The sequence below is a fragment of the Anopheles funestus genome, chromosome 2RL (assembly GCF_943734845.2).
Source record: "Anopheles funestus chromosome 2RL, idAnoFuneDA-416_04, whole genome shotgun sequence".
Classification (NCBI taxonomy): domain Eukaryota; kingdom Metazoa; phylum Arthropoda; class Insecta; order Diptera; family Culicidae; genus Anopheles; species Anopheles funestus.
Genome location: NC_064598.1, coordinates 47522797 through 47544551, shown reverse-complemented (window position 1 = coordinate 47544551; position 21755 = coordinate 47522797). Strand labels below are relative to the sequence as shown.

The 21755-nt window shown below is 41.1% G+C and overlaps 3 non-coding genes across 3 annotated transcripts; 1 reads left to right on the top strand and 2 right to left on the bottom strand.

Annotated features, from left to right (window-relative positions):
* Positions 1–393: 393 nt before the first annotated feature.
* Trnaq-uug (transfer RNA glutamine (anticodon UUG)) lies at positions 394–465 on the top strand. The gene has a single exon. It is a non-coding gene; the product is annotated as a tRNA-Gln (tRNA).
* Positions 466–10767: 10302 nt separating this feature from the next.
* Positions 10768–10849, bottom strand: Trnas-aga (transfer RNA serine (anticodon AGA)). The gene has a single exon. It is a non-coding gene; the product is annotated as a tRNA-Ser (tRNA).
* Positions 10850–13861: 3012 nt separating this feature from the next.
* Trnas-aga (transfer RNA serine (anticodon AGA)) lies at positions 13862–13943 on the bottom strand. The gene has a single exon. It is a non-coding gene; the product is annotated as a tRNA-Ser (tRNA).
* Between the last annotated feature and the right edge of the window lie 7812 nt (positions 13944–21755).

The window sequence follows — 21755 nt, the reverse complement described above, 5'->3', positions numbered from 1 at the left end:
TCCAGTTAAGTTAAGTTAGCTTTAGGATATTTCAATATTTTCGATTAAGTAAATTAAGCCCGCCGACAAACACTTACAAAAAGTATAACATAAAATGAAAATTATTCTTACTGCATTACGTCGCTTTTATTGCACATTTTAATTATAAAATACCTACAAAAAACCATTTGTGATTCCATATTTACGTTCTGTTTTATAAACGGTTGTTGTTTCGATGTGGAAACTTTTTAATCTACAATCTACAAAGCGAAATATCGAAACAACTGTAGAAAATGGCACACTTTGATAAACTGCGTTTATGTGCGTTTAAGTGGGGTCGTTCATAAAACGGGAAGGGGTTGCCTTTTCTATCAACAGGTGCTGGATGATTCCGGACGCTGGAATGATCAAACGGGTTCCATGGTGTAATGGTTAGCACTCAGGACTTTGAATCCTGCGATCCGAGTTCAAATCTCGGTGGAACCTTCGGCATCATAATTCGCAACACGAAGACAAAAAAGTGTTTGGGTGCGCCGAAATACTAATGATTTTGTTGTTGGGTGGGTTGTTGTGTGCATATCACATTATTTTATAAATTATAAAAATTATTATAAAAGGAGTAGAAAAGATTGTTTGTGGTTTTATTTAAGGGTGGCTAATGATAAAACTGAGCATTTTTTTAATCATTAGCTCTATCACCACAAACAGTTGTGATATGTGGTTGAAGGAGATTTTTTTAATTCTGAAAGTGAAAAATGTACATTTTTTTAGTTATTGTAGTTTAGTTTTTATTACTAGTTGAACTTATAATCAAATCTGAGCTTTTCCTGCTGGAATGGTTCAAACTTAGTTTTTTATTTTGCATCGTTTTTAGCAATGTTAAATTATTTTACTTAAAATTTATTTTAAATCAATATTAATTCATCTTATAGGTGTACAGGTTTAATGTAGTTTTAATAAACAATTATAACTTTTATAATTTGATTTTGCTGATTTAACAAAATGAAAATAATTTTTATACTATATACATAATTGTTCATGCAATGATACTTGTTTATGTTAGACCATACTTTGTATAATAATTGGCACTGATTCTGTTTTTCTCAGGAATACAAAACAAACAAAAAAGAACTCCCATCCGGCATTACATCTTGAATGCCACTCGGGACCATGTTGTAATTTTAAGGTCAAGATTTTCTTCCAGCAGAGCTTTTTGAATATTTTATATTTATCAAATGTCTCGATTGATTGACTCTCATGACCGCTGGGCAATGTTAATTTTTCCAGATATTTTCCAACCATCCACTGTCTGGATGTTGAAGACATTTATAATCATATTGTTATAAAGCCGTTTAACTAAAACCTAGTGTTCCTATTGTTCAGAACTATAGTTAATTTGAAATGGTTGTGAATGACAAATAAAACAAAAATTTCGTTAATAAGTCACATATCAAATTTTAGCCATCATAAGATAGGTATACGATATTCGAACTCAATCTTTCTGCCAGTATCTTTCTCATCGGTCGATCACATACCACCCCTCGACACAGGGCTTCTTCGACACAGGAATTCCCGGGACAATTAATCTCCCTCCAGTCCTTCGGTAGAATAAAACGGTACACAGGGAGTGCGTTTTTTTAAACTTCTTCGACCATTCGAAGCGTTCGTTCACATCAAGAAATAGAGCTTTTAGAAGAACAGTTCTCACATCTCGCTGTCGAGCACAACTTTGCCTCTCACAATCGTCATTCGATACTTCCCTTCTTGAAGTTTGGCTTTGTCCGCTGCTAACATTCGTGCTGCAGTCGGAGGATGGCATCGATGGCAGATGCGCCAGGGCAGTTTTTCACCCCCTTGCCCTATGGCGTGCCTGCAACCCCAGCAGCAAAACAAAAAAAATTTCCTCTCACTGCACCTTTCAAGATGAAGACGCAAACCTTCCCTAAAAACCTGAAAGAGTGGTGGACAAGGAAAAAAAACAACATCACAACCTCAACTCAACCAAAACCAAACGAATTTTCGTCCTGTCCCTTGATGGTACGCCAAAAGGAACCCTCATGTTCCTGTCGGTAGGTCTGAACAGAGAGTCCAAAAGCAAAACAACAAAAAATCCTCCGCCTGTGTTCTTTCCTTTTTTCCCCCTTTTTTTTGCTACAGTCTTGACGCTGCTATGAGAAGGACCCGAGAAGGACGTGCAGCGCAACGAAGGATCACACACCGTCTCCGAATCCATCCATCGGGGTCATTCACATTGCCGTCTCATCCCCTACGGAATATGGCATATGTGTGCACGCTTTGGGCGCGCGATCTTTTAATCTTTCTCCCTCTCGTCCAATTCGTTCGTTCTTTGGCACCTTTTTTCTGTTTTTCTTTCCGGCCAGTTCGTCCGCGGCGTTTCCATCCATCTTTCGAGATCAGTTCGAAGAAATTAATCTTGCACCGACGAAAGGAAACGAACGAAAAAGGCGAACCACCGTCCCCCCCTTAGCTACCACATACCCCCTTTGCTGGTTCTGCGCCTGCTGAGTTCGATCGGTGATCGTTTCACGCACCGATCCACTCACGCACTCACTCAAACCTACAGCTCATTCTCAGCTCACGCTCGCTCGCCAGCCTACGCTAAACGTTTGCTACGTTTCATTCTCTAATCGAGTGTATTCATTCTCTTTTCAAACATTTGTTTCGCTTTGTTTTTTTTTGTTGTTATTTTGGCCTTTGCTTGTATGTTATTTCGTTCCCGTTCTGTTGGTTCCTCTTCTTCAGTCAATTTCTATATGCTTGCTTGGCTTTTATTACTTTTTCGGCTCCATTTCTTAATGCCATTTTACATGCTGCTGCTGTTGTTCGGTTTGCTTATTACGTGCTCGTTTTTAGTCAGCTACGATACGTTTGTATTTTTTGTTGCTTACTGTCGCTTGATTTTAAGTTGTTTTTTTTGTTTTTTACTTCCAGACGTTAATATCCCCCTTATGTATTAGGTTTTATTGCCATTTGCTCAATCCCTTTCTGGCGGGCAAACTTTTTGTCGAATTTTTTTTTACTTTTTTAGCCAATCGAAAGGTATAGAGAGACAAAAGATTTTATCATCATTTAGCACTGTTTTTCTGCTAGCAGAGGCGGAATCGGATACCTCTGTTACCGGTTCGAGAATGTGAGGTTCGGTGATGTGAGTCGTGCACACGCATCCTTCCCTATCGAATCCCTGCTTCGTTGGGTGGTCCAGTGCATCAAGCAAAGCGTGTGCAGTAGAAGCCCTTTAAATCATGGTAATTACACCCAGCCCTTAATGAATGGGATTAGGGGCAGAGAAGCAGTAGAAGGGTAGAACCTCTAGTTCCGATATCGAAATGGTAAATGACGCATCTAAAGCGTGTGTTTGTATTCGTAAATAATATGTATAGAATCTTTAAAAAAAAGACATGCGTGTGTGTAATGCGATTACTAAATTTGTCTATTGAGTATCATGTTTTGATTGACAAAACAAACAAAAAAAAAGAATCGGGTTTAATGGTGTACCGCATAATTTAATTTATGTAAAATAGCCATTGCCATGTTATTGAGCAAAATAATTACGAGTTGAGGAAATTAACTCGAAGCTCATCTAAATTTACTTTTTACAACTAAACTAAAATATTTTATTTTAAACAAAAATTAAACAAGTTATTAATAATGACAAGAACAAGTTCGATCTGTTGTCGTTGTCGTACGATCGATAAGATTAAGTCCAATTTTGTGTAAACATTTCTCTGTTAATTGCGAAACAACACTCTTCTGACTGGCTTTCCAAATCGTAACGAAACGCACCAAAAATCTAGTGCAAAGTTCTTGGTTCTAATTTATGAACCACTCCTCGGTCAATAAAACAGAGTCCTTAAAATCAAAAACCCCAGCAGAATAATTAATCTTCCCTTGTGGCGCAACATTTTCACGACCCTTAAACAAACGGAAAGTGAAAAAGTAATCGGCAAGAATGTGGCTTCAATCGTGTGTTTTTCGTATCGTACGTCTCCAGACTTTGATGTGCGTCGCGTACTGACGATGGCGTATGGCCCGGGTTTGGAAAATTCCGGGAACCAGCCCGGCTTCGTTACGTGGAAACAAAAGACCACCGTACATGTGTGTGTGTGTATGGGTGGTGTGTGTCCATGAACGGAGGGCATGATCAATGAAATTCTCGAACCATGTACGAAATCTGGACGCTTTCTAGCTTTCTGATGGAAGCCCAACAAAGCCCGTGCGGCATACTTGAGATGTTTTTCCCATCGATTTAAGCTGCTGGCCTGATCGTTGATCATTTTTCAACCTCCAGCCCCACAGGGTGGAACGCCACACCAGCGCTCGCACCTGCCAGCGGGTCCTAAGGGAATGGAACCGAAAAAGGTGGATGAACGGATCGTGGGATCATTCACGTGTGTGTGTGTGTGTGTGTGTCTGGTGTGGCAGGGTGGATGAGCCAAACACATTCCTTAATGTCTGTCCACACAATCGGAACGGAATCGATCGTTTTGATGGGGTGATGGGGTTTGAATTTGGATTTTATTCGTCGTGGTGCTGTAATAAAGCAAAAGCTTCCAAAGGCAACGAGAAATGACTTCTTATTTTGGCTTCTCGCTGTGGCTCCCTTTGCCAGCTATATTTCGTCACGCATTCGTACGCGTAAATAGGCGGTTGGTGTCTACTGGCATTCGCCGATGCTGGACGCGTTTCCATCCTTAGAACCGGCGAACCGTTTGTGGAACTGGAACAATAATTTTTCATCACTAATCTGCGGCCATAAGGCTTGCTTTCCGTCGCCTGAGATGCCATAAGCACCGGTAAGTTTGGTCCACCGTTGATGGAAAGCGTACGAAATTGTGTCGATAAATGAGACTGCGTATGAATCATTCTGTGCCGGGCTTTTCTGTTGCTTGCTGCCCGTCCCGAGGCAGTGTATCAGTCGGGTGAGCAGATGAGCCCAAATGGAGGTCACTCTTGGGCCCATCAAGAGTATGTGTTATTGTTGCCTGTTCCCACTGTTGATTGTTTGCTTGGCGTTCTTTCGTTCGGATGTTCCGTTCTGCTTGGATCGTGTAATCGTGACGGTTCCATTCGAAAACAGACCTCATGAATATTATCCATCACACACAGAGATGTAAGCGGGACGAGATGTAGGAAAACGCACCAACTGCTTTACAACGGAACCGTGGCTAAGCAAACAAGAATTGATGATTGGGATGTTGGAAATGCTGAATGGAGCGGATTCGGGTGTAGATTGGGGTAGATATGGTACCGGGTGGAATAAATTTTTAAGGTCGCCCAAAAGAAAGGACCAAGGTGCCAAGATGGATGGAAAATAATCCTTTCGTCTATAAAGAGGCTTTACAGATTTTATAGGATATTACTTTTGGGAAAAGGTGTTTGTCTTTAAGGTAATTATTTTTTTTTACTTTTGATTTGGACTTTAATCAGATGCTCGCAGTGATGGAAAATTTATTAAATAAAGATTATATTGTTGTTCTTTTTTTGTTTTTATCGCTGTTTTATATGTGTGAAACACTCGGTTTATTTATGTTTTATCACTACGCGTAGTATGTTACTTTTTTGTAGTGTTTTTGAACACTACTGAAACGAAAACATCCTTACGAATAAATCAATCAAACTAGATACACATGACGATTTATTTGTGAAATTTTATTCAATAAAGCGTAAAATGAGTGATAAGTAAGTAAAAAGTAAGATAAGTGTGTGAATAATTAAAAAAATGTTATGCCATGTGGAATCGGCGGAATGGAAGGGCATGATATTAAATCCCAATCGTCAAGGAAAGCCAGAAATGCCTCCTGAAGTGCCAGAAAAGAAGAAGAAATGCCACAAAAGAAGCAGAAAAAAATGGATTTGGGAGTATTATTACAAGTCAAGAATGTTAATAATTTTAAAAAATTCTATTCATCAACGATTTTCTCTGATCGCCACATGTTTTAAGATTCAACATTTTAAATGTTTGTTAGAAAACTTTAATTAGAAAACACATTTTTAAGGGCCAAGCAAGGTTTGCGGGGTAAACTAGTTTAATATAGAATATCTTCGATAATACACCATTTAGAGGAAAATATGCAAAAGGAAGGAAAGGAGGACACTTCTTTGATCCTTTAATCCACTGTGAACTCTCGGTCATTTAGAAGTGGAATGCCTGTATGTAATAGAATGTGGAATGTCTGTATGCTCACGTCTGACAAGAAAATGTCCCATCTGGACAATAATGCCCAATCTGGAAATGAGATATACAGATATTCTTCAATAAATCTGGTTAAGGATAGCGTTTAATCTGAGGTCTCAACCTCCGTGTTTAGCTTTAAGATAAGCTGGAGCAAGACAATCCTTAATCCAAAGAGCTTTTACACCTGACTTGTTTATTTGTACATAATTTGATAAGCTTGGCTTTCAAAATCAATTAAAGAGATTAGTTGAAGAGAATAATGCTGATCTACGCGTTGAACCTAAAGTTTGATATTTTGAGTAGAAACGAGACCACAGATGATAAATGGCGTTTATTCACGGTAGAGGGCGGTAATGTCATACAAGATTTTGTGGAAATGATAAAGACGTATGAAATTGCTTTGGTTTGAATTAATACAAAAATCTTTTTTCGTGTTGGGCGCCGAACTTACACAGCAGGAACGGGTATTAAAGCTCATCCGGACCGTTCTCTCTGTAGCGAAGACTTGACTATCCAGAAATGTGATAAAAATAGTAGTAAGCCAAAAAAGACCGGTATGACATTTGGATGCCGTTACATTAGAAAAGCATGGTACTTTTGAAACTTGGTACAAAAAAAATGGAAGTGGTAAAAAAGTAAAATGAAGTTTGCGATAAAGTAAGGAAATGTAAAGCCTGTCACAATGCTGCAAATAACCTTCATTTTTCTTTATTCTTGAATAATGTATCCTGTCTGTTGAATAGATACTGTTATCAGTACATGTTTGGATAAAAAAATAATTGAAAAGTTACTACTTTCATTCAATTGAGCGCTAGCAAATAGGTGTTGCAGTATTTGAATAAAACATTCGGCGATAAAAATCAAAAATTCTTTGTTTTTTGGAGTTTGAATTATGTTTGATCAAACCATGTCTTACGATTTTGCAATCTCGATCGTAGCACCGTAAGGGCAGTTCTCATTAGCAAGAATAAGGTTCTTTTGAACAAAGCAATGAAAATATTCGTCAAAACACCAGGAACACACTCTGTACACGAGGGGGGCTGAGAAAGAAAAGCGTTTGGGAAATTAACCACCTCTAACCCGTTGCAATAACATCCGTAGAACCGATTTGTTTTAATTATCTACCGGCGGCGAAGGTAAGTGGTTTGAACACAGTGCAAGATTTCAAACCCACCTTCACCACCGCAGATTAAAAACGTTTCGGTCCGCGCGCGGATGTTTGTGGCCAGTGTTTGTGAAGAGCAGCGATATAAAAGTGCGATGAAAATCGTAAAATCATACTCGCGTGCACCGTTACGCTTTATGGTGTCTTTTTGTGCTGGTTTTTACGATGGGAAAAGCCGGTGGCTTCCGATGATGATGATGATGGGCCCTTGTCAGCGTTTATGAACCTACTGCTGCTGTGTTTGGTGCGCGTTTCGGTTTCTGACAGCGCCTTAATCCGCTCCGCTAGAACAGTTGATACCGCCGACTCGTAAAGCGTAACTGGCAAACGGGTTTAAGGCATATTTGTTATGAATATCGAGGGGGGGAACATCGTGTAATATCGTTAAGCTTTTTTTTTTCTTACACAAAATTACCCGATATATTTACGTAAAATATCCTGTTTGCCACTGTAAAGTGATTCCTTCCCACTGTTTCTGTCAACGTTGTTTCACGGCCTACTACATACTACTTTGGCTGCACGAAAGATAGCGCTACATGTTCAGTGCATACCTACTGACAAACCAGCAAGCAAGCCAAAAACGGCAAAGCAAAACGACGCCTTTTTGCCGCAATTTACAACGTTTTGCAATCGCCATCGACCCTTGAAACGAATTTTCCCTTTTCCGAAGGGCAATTCCACCACTTCTGTTCCGTTCCGTTCTGTGTGTTTACCGCTACAGCTGCTACTGGTGCTGGTTAGTAGTAGTAGTAGTAGTAGTAGTAGTGGTGGTAGTAGTAGAAGCAATGTGTGTAGCAGCAGTAGTAGGTAATAGAAACGGAATCTATCGCCGAACGTTTTGACCGACCAAGATTAATACAGAGTGTGTAGGAGCAGCAGCAGCAGCAGATGACGGTGGGGACGAAAATTAATGAAAATTTTCTCAAACCTACCCCCTCATCTCATCCTTACCTTTTCCGACCCTTTGCGTTACCGTGATCCGTTATTTGTCATCGTCACCTCGCCGTAAACGGCGGTGATCCTTCTTCTGCCCGTAACGCCATCAACTGGGTATGGAGGGGGAGACACGCAGCCTTAATATTGTGTGTGCGCGCACACGACCGAAGAACAACGAGGTGAAGGTGAAAGTTACAAAGTTGTGGACATACACACGGGTAAATGGCGGACTGTTGTAGCTGCAGTGGCGGATGCGAAAGGGTGATTTGTAACTAAGAAAAGAGGGTTGTATGGGAGAGCGATAGAGTGAGAGCGAATTGCCGTGTGCTCTTGGATGCATGAAACGAGAGCGAAATGCTATGAATGAAGAGAAGTGTGTGAGAAAGACATGCATAGTGAGTAAAAGAGATACATGCAGAGAATGTGAGGAAACGATTAATATGCGGGAGAGCAATAGGGAAAGACACAGCACAATTGAAAACGGTGTCATTTGGGGGGGTAGTAAAAAGAGAACGAAGTTTGGTGTAAAAGAAACAATAGAAAGAAGGGAGCAAATACCGGCGTCTAACTTATCTTACCACCCCATTTCAAACACAACCCCCGGCACACTGCTTGATCCACCCACCCATCATTATGAAGCATTTGGATGGGGTAAATTGTTTGACGTTGTTTTTCCTCTTTTTCTCACACATCCTTCCGTTATCAAGCCAAACGATGGAAGGGCGGTACAGACGGTAAGGCACGGAATGATTGCGGAAAGGTTTGGGGGGGGGAAGGGTTTTTCCTATCACAAAACAGGGTGTTTAGTGTCGATGTGTGTTTTATATGCGAACAACTTCATAACCCAATCATTCTTGCCAATTTCATCATTTGTATCAATCGGCGATTCGATCTTTGGGTTTTGCTTTCGGAATGGGGTTAGCGCTACGTAGATTTGTGGTTGTCACGATTTATGCAGAGAGATGTGTCGGGTAGATGTTTGGAGCCTGGCAGCAGCACACACGCGCTGAATCGAAGGTGAACGCTGGCCCGGTGGCGTTGCAACAGCGAATCGGTTTCGGTGGCCCTCGACGCGCACGTTGCATTAGAAGAGCAGCAGCGCACGACAGACAGAGGGGCATGAAAGAGAGCGAAGAAGAGGAGAAAAAAAGGTTTCTTGCATGAAAAGGAAATAAGCTCGTATTGGATGTGGAGTTGAAAGGGTGGGATGGAAATGTGTAGAAACGGGGGGTGGTGATAAATACTCGTAAATCGTGCTGTTGCTATATTGCTGCTTGCGTTGCTCGGACAACAGTCTCACCGTCACTCATGAAATCGGTGAGTGCGTTCTCACAAAGGGGATGAGAAATCAGCTGAGCGCACCGAACGCACGCACACCATGCAACGAACGGCACTCACAACGCACACATTCAAGCGGCGAGTGGTTGCCGGTGGTTTTGAAGTGCACGAGTGTGTGTGTGTGCGTCTAACACTAACACACATTCAATGCCCCGCAGTGAAACCGAAACCAGCTGAGCGATTTTCTTCGACACCTCGTCGTTCGGCTTCCTCTTGGCCGTTTCCTTCTTCGCGTGCAGGTGATTTTGTGGCCTAGTGTGTGTGTGTGTGTGCGTGTGTGTGAAGGGGAATTCCTGCTCGTGGGTGACGGAATTCGCGTGCTCCTCCGCGTACCTTCCTTCTCCCAAAACCCCATACGCTTGTTTCGTTTCGCTGCATTTCGGGACCGTGCAGAAATGGGAAACCCGCACAAGTTGTTGAACGGGCAGGCAAGGGACATCATGCGAAGGAAGTGTGCGATCGCGGTTGGGCAAGGTGGGAAGGGTAATTCTGTTTGATGACGCGACCGTTCATTGCTGAACGCGCGATGCCCTTGCTGTGTGTTTCGCCCGAGAGAGCTTATGCTTTTTGTGTGTGCCGTCTGTTTCGTCTGGCCTCTACCGTTGCCTGTTGGTTGCCCTTCGTTGCCTTTCGCCCGCCCAGCCTGCCGTGTGTTGCTTAGTGTGCTGCTTATGCTTTCCGGGCAGTTGCGCTAAGTTTGGGTTTTAATCACGCAAAACAAGAAGCAAAGCAATGATAGTAATGGCCACGGCCACACAAAAGGCACAAAGGGCTTGACGATACACGGCAAACTCTTGGTGACAGTAGCACCGAAAAGACGTTGGATTCTGATGGGCGAGGTGTATACGAGGTGTTGCGAAAAGTAGTCCACCTGTGTCTGACCGACCACAACCACGACACTAGCAATGTGTGGTTTGTTTCTTTGTCCTCGTTATTTCCAGGCTATAGTTGTCAATATGAATGTTTAAGCGAGCTCTGGTGCATGCTTTACAACGGGTAACAATGTTAACAAAAAAGAATGCTTCGATATTTAATTATGAAAATGTATTGAAAGTTTATAAGTCTTCTACCTAATCACCAATTCAAATATGGAACATAAATAGGATTCTACAGTACGCACGCATTGAGTTATAATGTGGCAAAAAAACGGGTGCGCAGCCGGTAGGATTCGAACCTACGCTCCCAGAGGGAATCTGATTTCTAGTCAGACGCCTTAACCGCTCGGCCACGACTGCTCTTGCCGGAGCGTGTCATAAACGCACCATAATATTAACCACCGCTACCCTGCTCAAATATTCCAGCATTATCATCACCCTTCGCTGCTTCGCTTCACTTCATCACACACCGTGTCACCCATGGCAACAAGGCGCCTCCACAAAGCTTCCCTCCAACACCATTCCAGTGGATGCGATGTTTTTTTTTGTTTTGTTTGTGTTTTTCTTCCGTTCGCTAAATCTTCCACGGCATGTTGTTGAACGACCTTTCCGTTATGCGCGCAATATTTGCGAACGAACACAACGATGACGCGCCCGATGAAGGTGACGTTGATGTTACGTCAACGCGGCATAACGACGCTCCGCAGTACGTACATACGGAGCAGAAGCAGGCGTATAAGTGGAAGAATACGCACGAGCAAAAGAAGTACGCTGTACCCGCGCACGCTGCGTTCGTTCTGTTCGATGCTGCGTAATTAAATCGCCATAAAGTGTGAAGGGATTTGTGGACATGGTAAAAGAGAAACTACCTTATGCGTGTTAGGATTTCCATGCCAAAAGAAGTGTTTTTCACCTTTCCGGTCGGACAATCTTTTAAAATGTCATCAGTGCGGTGCAAATGTAGAACAACATCGGGTGCAGTGGTTTTATTCTTCTCCTTAACACATATCCGAGGCTCATTTGGCTCATTTGTTTTTCTATTTTCATTCTATATGCTTCAATCGATAATCGATAGTTTAGCTTCAGTATTAGCAAAATATTTACTATTTGCTGCAGTAGTAGCAAGATATGTGCTAAAGAGAAAAACGCACAAAATTGGAATAGTTTAATGACTTTACCAGTGTGTATATCAGGTCGTCGCTGGTTTAACAGGCAATTTGCCTTCTTTAAGAAGGTTTAAGTTTTTACTATAATTTTTTTTTTTCTTATTGGGAATTATGTTGAACAAATGAAAGGTACGGAAACGATCGCATTTGAGCATTCTTTTTTATTGTTTCTAAACGACGATCTTCTAACTATAGTCTAAATGTACTACTTTATGTTGTGCAATGGCTTCCTTATCTACATTCTTCATTTTTCTGTACATAATGAGTGTTTTTCAAATGTGGAATTGTGGAAAATCGTCATTGTAATATTTCCAAATCAAAAACAAAAGCAAACATCCTTCGCCCACTAGCTCTTTGGTACCGAGAGCTAAGCAGTGACTTGTTACTGAAGAAAAAAACACCCAAAACCCATTCATAGCCCATTTTTCCGCTAGAAAGGGTACATAGAAACAGAAAACGTAAAACCGTAAAAAAAAGACATACAAACTGTTGAAAAACCAACTAAAATAAGTGTTGTATCTCCCCACTTACCGTCCGTACGAAGGGAAAGTTTTGAATGGAGAAGCGCATTCGCCAAGATAAGACCACAAGCCGCATAGGGTAGCGGCTTGGTGTATGGCAAAAATCGTTGTATATGTGTGTTTATGCACCCGTACTTCGGGGTTCAAGTGCGTACGATACGTCGCATCAAGTCATCATCGTCTAGCAGCAGCGACAGCAGGTGGTGATGCCCTTCCGGAGACATCGCGATAAGGGATGAATACCGAACACACGCTGGTGGTGGTGTGTGTGGTCAGCGTTATGTACGCCACACTCGCTGCAAATTAAATTCCAATAAAACACACCACGACCACGACCACCACCCGTCACACTACTACCTTCCCAACAAGGCGGTGGGGAAAATTCGATGATGATCGGACACGGCACGGATCAACAACAGTGAGCATCTGACAGACTTCCGCCTCGTTTAGTGCACACTCCGTTTAGAGAAGAGGTAGCAAAATGTTGATTGGAACGCTTGGAACCTGCTTCTTGACTCCCTTCCCAGTTCGTTACCACCCGACGTTCGCTAACTTTCGCTTATTTCATTTCCATTTTGACGGCGAAAAACTGTACTAAAGAAAGCTACAACCGCTGCACAAAGCAGGTGTGTGTAAGCTAATCACTTGAAAATCAAACCACGAAAAGACGCCGTTAGAAGAACCAACGTGTAACAGGGTGAAGTGGGGCAGCACCACGACGGGTGCTTGGGGAGAATTGATAGTGGCGTTGTTGTCTTTTCGCGTGCTCCTCCATAGTCGAGGATGAAAAAAAAGACGGCATTCGAAAAAGGGGGCACAACACAACACAAACACCATTTATTGCCACGAAGTCACATAATTTCGGTAGGTCACGTAATCGTTAAGCAAATGAGAAGGAGAAAACCATGCCCGGGGATGGTATTGGTGGAGTGAAAAAGAGAGAGAGTGAGAGAGCGTAAGAGGGTAGGTTTCTTGACGGGGACTTGCTGCTGTTGCGAGTTGTTCGGTCCATTGCTTCATGACTGCGTTCAGCATACGTACGACGGTGTTGGATTGTGGGCGCGAGCTGTGCCCAGAGCAAGAGTAAGCACCTTTTTTTTCGCTTTGACTTTATGTTGGCCCGTTTTTTTTCTTCCTTTCAACAGCAAAGCAAAACAACACCACCAGCTTCTTAATCAAGGAGATTGCTAACAAGAGAGCGCAACAGAGAGTAGTGTAGCCGAAGGAGAGCGAATGTTCAAGGCTTTGTTTGAATTTTCCTTATTTTATGCCGATCGTCTCGGGTTGGTGGGCATGAGTTGGGGCGCATGAAGAAGACAAGACGTGCGACCGGACCGGGGGTAGTAGTCGCCACCACAAAACGCGGACGCATGTATTTGTTTTGCATGGGGGCATGTGTTTTTCTCAGGAAGAAATGTTTTCTTACGATCAAGAGAAGAAGTAGGGTTTGCTCGTTTTGAAGGGTTGAAAGGAGAAGAAGAAGAGCAGCGAGTGGAGAGAAATTAATTGGATGATGTGAAATTATGAGAAGTTGATAATGTTTCGTGCAAAATACTTCCTTCTAATTCACACACCACCAAAAGCATCGTCTCTAGAGAGGACGAAATGAAGAAAGGCAAGTAGAGCGAGAGAGAAGAGCGTAAGAAACTCAAGGATGAGTTATCCTTTTCACACACATTCAAAAACGCAGTCGGTAGGATTCGAACCTACGCTCCCAGAGGGAATCTGATTTCTAGTCAGACGCCTTAACCGCTCGGCCACGACTGCTTGTCGAAAGTTGATCTTTCGGAAAGGTACAGGTGTGGGAAGCTGTAATAAATCTGCCCAATCTCTTTCAAAAGTTTTATTTTCCTTTTGTTATGCATAATTCTATTTTGCGAATAATAATCTTCTTCCAATTGACGCTCTACCTTCGAATGGGGATCTTACTTATCAACGTGGATAACAAATTATTATTTTGAATATTAGCTGACTCGATAAAACTCGTTAGTTTGTGTGGATCTTTTGATGGTAGTTTTATCCTCACTACACTCTTTCCGTGGTGTGTATGTAACTAAAATCAGCAAAAACCTACAACTTTTCAAATACCCTCTATACTATCCTCAACAATCATCACCGAACGTTCCGACCGCCTTCGTAGTGCTTGCCTCGAAATCAAACGTGTAATAGCCGACTAGGTGTTCCAGGAAGGTGTATCCGGTAGGAAGTGGACGGATACGCATTGGTTCGGGATGTGGAAGATATTCACAAAAGAAGACGTGGGGTCTGAACTTGGTTTCGTCGGTCGTTGGCCAAAATGCGTCGTTGTTGCAAGCCAAACAGGCATAGCAAGAACATCGATTCTCTTGCTCGAATCTTGCTTCGATTTACCCGCCGTGCTGGGGCAAATGAGATGGGAGAGAGCTCTTATAACGGGCAAATAGTTATGTTTCGTTCGCACTCATACTGCCGACCTGCAGGCAAGCTACACGCACAAGTGGCAACCAGAGAAGAACGTTACGAACCCGGGTTATGCTTGTGTCGGATTGAAAACCACCCTTGAATGAAGCGAGAGAGCGATCGAGGGATTTTTTTTTTGCTACCTCTGGGTTTCTGGTAAGCGGAAGAAGCACGGGAGTGTGTGTGTGTGTATGAAGTAAAATTGGAAGTGATTACGTTACGGTCACCCGAATGCCACAGGCTTCCCTATTTTCCGCACCAAAGGTAAACGAGCACGAGTGCGAACGGGAAAGGGTGGCTTATGTTTCAGCTAAAAGAGAGAGAGAGAGAGTCACCCCGATAGGCTGGAAGGTTGATGTTGGTAGAATTTTGGGTCCATAAGTTTACACTTTAGCGCTTAGAATTGATAAATTAATGCAAACGGCGCGGATACGGTTGACCGAACAAAAGACAATTTCAGCGCACAATATTGTGTGTGTGTGTGCGGGGGGTATGTGTGTGTGTATATACATGATTTGGTGGTAAATCGGTTCTTCGAAAGCGGAACATGTTTTCTTCCCACCGACGAACTGTTTGATAGGCGATCAAAGTGGATGTACTGTGGATGGCTTTTGAAGTTACTCGTTTGGGTTATTATTGATGTAACAGATTGTTATCTGGATTTGATAGTGGATTTTGCTGTGATTAAAACACATCGGTGTATTGGTTAAAATGGCATTCCACTATTTGATACAGTACAACAGCAAAAATACTACTTTGTAGTACTTATCAACTGCGAATAATCATAAACTTTCGCAAAATATCCTTCATTCGGCTAATCCAACCCCAAAACGATCTAAGCACTTAATCAATAAACCACTTATTGATTTTGTAAACCAAAAAGCAAAACAGTAAATTTGATTGGAAAGCATACGTCCGGAAAATTTGGTTCTTCGTTAGTTCCGGTGGCTCTTTCTTTTGCCGCCCGATGCCCATTTGCTTATCCCTTTTTCTCACCATTATGATTTTCCTCGCTATTGGAAACTTGAAAAAGATTTTCTGTTTGTGGTGAGAGCGAGAGAGAGAGAGAGAGAGACAGACAAAGAGAGATTGATTAATCTGCTCAAAATTTCTTGGATTGCTTTGCCAAGTAGGCGCCCTGTGCTTTATTATTATCATTTTTTTAAAGGTGGGTAATTATTTATATCACCCTCATCGGTTGATTTGGTCTTTTATGTTCTACCGATCGCGCGTTTCTGTTTTACCGCCATCTTCCGGTTAGGTTTCCTTAAAATTCTTTTCCTTACTTTCGGAACGAACTCCGACCTAACGGAAAGACCAGTGTGGTGCTGTCCGATTATCCGTTCCGATTGATTATTTAATTGATTTTCTTTTCACTGTTATCGGACTCCACTTTGAGGAATCCTCTTGTCTCATTATCAATAGACGAGCCGTAAATTAAGAAGAACAGTGAGCATCTTAACATTAATTTTCACTTAGTTTTGTTGGTTTTTATGCAATTCACAATTTGAATTTCGTCTTTTTTGATTTCTTGTTATTGGAAAAAAAAAACATTTTCATTGTAAACATGATTTTCGGTCAGAATAAAATGATCCAAATTCCTTTTCTAATGTGCTTTAATGTAAGTTTTTTTGTTGGTTTGAACATTATCAGTCATTATATATTTTTAATTATTTATTAGGAGAGTTAAACTAACCAATTGTATTATTAACAGATCATTTGATTTATCAGTATGTTGAAAGTAAGTTTTTATCTAAAATCAATTTACACCGTTAAGATCGGTGTACGTGTGTACGTTTCAGTGTACTATTTGTACAGAATATCGACTTTTGACCTTTATGAAGGCTTACAATAAAAAAAAAGATAATTAAAGTTAAAAATGCTCCCCCACAAATGCTCAAGGTAACATGGCACAGTTTCATAAAACTCCCAACTGAACATGAAAAAAAAAATCATGCGAATACTCCTAAAACGCACACATAAAGAGAGAAACGCCTACACGATTTAATGGTTTCACTGTTGGCAAATTTTATGACAATTCCGGCGTCAAAAAGCCGCCAAACGACGGGGTCCTCGGGAAGGTTTGATGTCAACGCGTTGTTGTGTAAGCTTCGGGTTCTGCCGGCAAGGAAGAACAAACAAAGCACACGATGAGATTGATTAAATTGTATTTTATTTGCTAATCGTGAAGCACCAGCATTACAAATGCTAATATTCGACAAAGGAATACATGGTTTTGGGAAATTTACAGGGTTTCTCAGGCCAGCTCAACACCGTAACACCACTTTTCAACAACGTAAAATGTGTATCCGAAAATGTATATCGAATTCGAATCCGGTAACTTTTTTCAACATGGTAATACTAGGTCTCGAATCCGTAAAATCATTATTCAACACTGGGAAATGCATACTTGACGAACACGTCGTTGACTGAATGTTTATGATGCCTATTTCGATACTGTCAACATCCGTTACATTTCATTTGTTATAATCAAATTTATATCATCATTTTTATAAATTTTATCCTAAACAATAAATTAATATACACTATAACAATAGTAAACATAAAAAATACTGAATTCCTCTTAATATTATATGCAATAAATGTAGGTAAATGTAGGCTAAGAAACAAATTATTTTCTTTATTTCGTTTCATACGAACTAAAAGAGCATTGAAACGTCGAAAGATAAATAAACAAACAAAATAAACCAATTCATTAATATTTATTTAGTTTGTACAAATAAAAATAAGCTTCTATTATAAAACTAACGTTTAAATTCAAATGCTTGAAGATCGATTACAACGGAGCATCGAAATACGTAGGCTAAACAGGTTGCATGACAGATCTGCCGAATACGCATTTCCCAGTGTTGAATAATGATTTTATGGATTCGAGACCTAGTTTTACCATGATGAAAAGAGTTACCGGGTTCGAATTGTATATACAATTTCGGATACATAGTTTACGTTGTTGAAAAATGGTGTTACGGTGTTGAGCTGGCCTGAGAAACCCTGTAAACTCATTTCATAATACAACAGTTTGAGAGAACTACTGTATTACGCTAGAAAAAGTAATACACCGAGCATTATTTCGCATCGATGACGAACTTTTCCGTATCAGCATCCTGCTTCAGCGTTTCATTTTTTTGTGTTGTTGAGTAAAATAAATATGATTCAAAGAAGAAACTTCAAAAGGTTCGAACAACAGCAAGGAAATGGCGCGGGGTTGGCAAGCAGAAGAGGGGCCAAAGCAGTAAACGTGAAACGACTGCAAATCAAGTCAACTTCACTGTTGGATGAAATATCACACGAAGCTCGGATTTAACCTCATCTCCGCAGATATCGGCTGTGTAGTTCTCGCTCGCCTTTGCTCTCTCGCTCGTTCGCGCTCTTTCTCTCTTTTGCACTTTGCGAGATCAAATCTTCTCATAAAACGTGCGCGCCGCGGGTGTGAGGTGAAGCTGCATGGTGAAATGAAACGTGTTCGATACGAATATTTAGCTGTTTAGAAACGATGGAACAGGAATGGGAAAATTTTGTCCAACGTATCCTGCCGTTCGGGTGGAAACGGTGGAAAGCTGAACATTTTCCACCGGTATATACGTTCTCAAATGAAGGTAAAAGTTTGAACAACAAAGTAGACCATTCGTTCATGCTCACTCGCTCACTCTCATACGCGCGCTCATTCCCGTCTCACAGGCACGCACTCACGCTCACTCACATAGACAAACCTTGCGGATGTGTTTCGTCGCCGTGAACACAAAGGACTCGCCGGCAAACGCCACAAGGATACGATGGTACACGGCCGACTCTATCGTAAGTTTGTGTATATTGCGGAGGAGGGGTTTGGGGAGATTTGCCGCATGCACAATCCACCGCGAAAATGCAATTCTAGGCGCGTCCCGCCGGCTCGCTGGCACACATTAGGCGGATGCAAATTTATGGTGAGCCGGAAACGGGCATGATTGTTAGCACGGCACCTAGCGATACCAAACCAAGCACACACACACATACGCTCTCCGGCCAGCCGATATTGCGCGTACCTACTATAAAACCACTTATTTTGCCGCTTGGAGCGTGACATTTCTGTTCTGTTCGTTGCTCCTCACGTATTTTCACACGCAACTACGTGTAAAAGTTGGAATACGGAGACAAGCGAGTAAAAATTATGCTGGACGAATGTGTGCGCTGGATTTAATTGTCATCGGTGGATATTCTCGTAGATTATGCTCTGTCAAGGTGGAATACGTTTGAACATACATAATTTCGTGACGAGCAAAAACTGTTCTCGTTTGACTCGTTTGACACATTTTCGTTAAGATCTAATAGTATTTTTATAACGAGCCTGAATAGCTGAAATGGTTTGAATGTCAATGTTGCCCTGTAGGTGGGTGTTACCAAACGTTGCTAAAGAGATAAAGGTCTTTTAAGGAGTTCTTTAATTTGTTAATAAAAGCGATATTATTGCTAATAAGAAACGAAAAAGTTTTTTTTCGCTCGATCCTTAATCGTTATGCGGGAATATTTTTAATGATATGAAAAGTCAAATAATTCTTTCAAAATTAAAGAAATAGTTAATGAAAAAATATACTCCATCAATTTATGCTGGATCTTTTTGTAATGAATATTTCGAGTCAATTGTTTTAGTAATAGTTTAAGCTTTAACCTAAAATGATACACATCATTTAATCATCCCATACTTTCAACATCTTCAAAATGTCTTCAGGTGATGGAGAAGTTGTCGTATCTTCTATGGTACTGCAGAAACTTTATTCTTGGAATTAGTAACTTCATAAGTTTATCGAAGGCTGCGTATTCCATGTGTTCTGTTAGAAGTTCTTTAATGTTATTGTTTTCCATTCCCAATCCTAAACTATTGTACAACGTCACAAGTGCATTAACCGTTGATTCTCTGGTGGCATTGATGTGAAGAGCTGTTGGACATTTTATATTAGGTCCAAGATTTTTGAATGATTTGTTTTCAACATCAAGAGCCAAAAACGAAAAGATTTTGTTTGCACTATTGAGATTTACTCGTTATACAAAAATCTCGTTAAAAGGGCTTTGCATGTACTCTAGATCTCGGTTACGTTCTTGAAATCCTTTTGTCTTTCTATACCACAAAATAAATGATTCTTTAATGTTCATCATAAATGTAATTCGTGATCTACATAGTAGATAAAATACTAACATTTCAACATAATTATACACTGATAAAGAATATTAATTATTTTACCTTCTCGTTTGCTAAGTTGTGTGTTGCTGCAGATCTTAGAGAATCGCTCAGCCTTAAAATTCGCTACTGCGCATTGTATTGATTCTCCTGTTTTATTAGGCTCAAATATCTTGAGGGACTCTATTATAGCCACATAAAATACACTGACTTCAAACAACTCAGCGTAAGTCTATACGTATTTTGCTTTCCAATCGTCCTCCAACAGTCTTGTATGTTTTTCTTATCGTATCAGGTGTTTCTTATTTGGACTGGAGCTTCACCAATATAGGAGAATAAACATACACAGTTTAATGTGGTTTAATGTTAGAATTTAGAATCGTCTTATCGTCTATCGTCTAGCGAAACTTTTGAAAACTTAGTTCAGAATCGAAATTTTTCGTATAAAGTGATCCTCGCACCAAAAACTATAAATGTGTCTTTGTGTGAGGAATAATGTTTTTGAGCTTTAGAATCTATTTACTAACTTTAATTGGATTAACTCTAACTGTCAAAGAATAAGCTGTAGACGAAATGTTCAAATACTTTAGTTGTTTGATAATAAAAAAACCCTAGAAAAAAAAATTATCAAAATTAGTTAATGACAACCCTCCTACAGGAAACAACAGCAGAAGCATATGTTCCTTCGCGTGTTTCAAAATTCCAGAGTCGTTATATTCCAGCAGGTCGTTCAATTCAGTTTATGAACATCTTATCCCTGCACAACTGTCGTGTGTTTTGAGAGGTTTTGTTTGGATTTCCGCTCACTTGGTGAAGGTGTCTTTTTTCACGTACCTTCAGCATCGGAGGATCCCGCGAAGGAAGGAATCGGCAGAAAAAAAGGTGGCAGGCACGGCACATTCATGGACCTGCTGTTCAAACTTTCGGCACCGTATTGTGGCCGTATTATTTGTCTTGATTGTTTCGTTTCCGCACCCTGCCACTCGCGTCATCCAACGTTTTGTGTGTAGGCGCGCGTACCGGTAGTTCGTGGCCCGTGTCAGCTCCATATGGCTTTCAGTTTTGGTAGCAAGGTTTTGTGTCTTAAAATTGTTCACTGCATCTTAAGCTAGCGGGCCAAAAGCGTTATTGTTTCGATTAGCTTCCTGGCCCAGCCCTGGAAGCTACATATAATTAATCATTAGCACGCTACCAGGGAACTTTACCATGAGGTGAAGGTTTCCCAGGAACGAAGGGTATCACTCAAAAAAAAAAACTTTAATCTAATGGTAAATATAACTTAAAGCGTTTTTTTTTTCGCTTCAAACAGTACATTCTGCACCCAACAACATTACTTTTGCTTCAGCGAAAAGTTCATTCAACCGTTTCGGTGTGCAGGAACAGAACTTACAGGCTGCAAACAACAACAGCAAAAAAGCCAACGGACGGACTTGCTGGTAGTTCTCCTTCGCATCGTGCCTTCCCCATCCTTCATCGGAACAAAACACGGTTGCACAGCCAAACCCTTAAGGCAGGGTTGACTTTCCATCGGTTGTGACTTAATTGCGTTTATAACTTCTGCGCGAATCCCAACCGGTTGCTGCTACACAAGCAGACCGACAACGGCGACGATGAGGAAGACGAAAGAAGCTTTGATTCGTCTCTTTTCTGACCAAGATTGGATGATCATTAATCAAAAAAAAAAAAAACTTCGCCAAATAGAAGGAAAGGATAGCAACACCTCCTACACACACAAAGCATGTTAGCGCGCACGCGAGAACAGATTAAGCCGACACCAGAACACAGCAGGCTCTTTGCGCAGAAGGGTAATAAACCGGATCCTGCAAGTGATGAAGTGTCCTCACAGGTGCGCACACATCCACAATCCCGCTTTACACCCCTTGATGCGGCGTTGTTTGGTTTTGGTCTGTGACGCAATTGTTCCGTTTGTGCGGCCTTTTATATGGTGGTAGCAAAAAAGAAGGTGC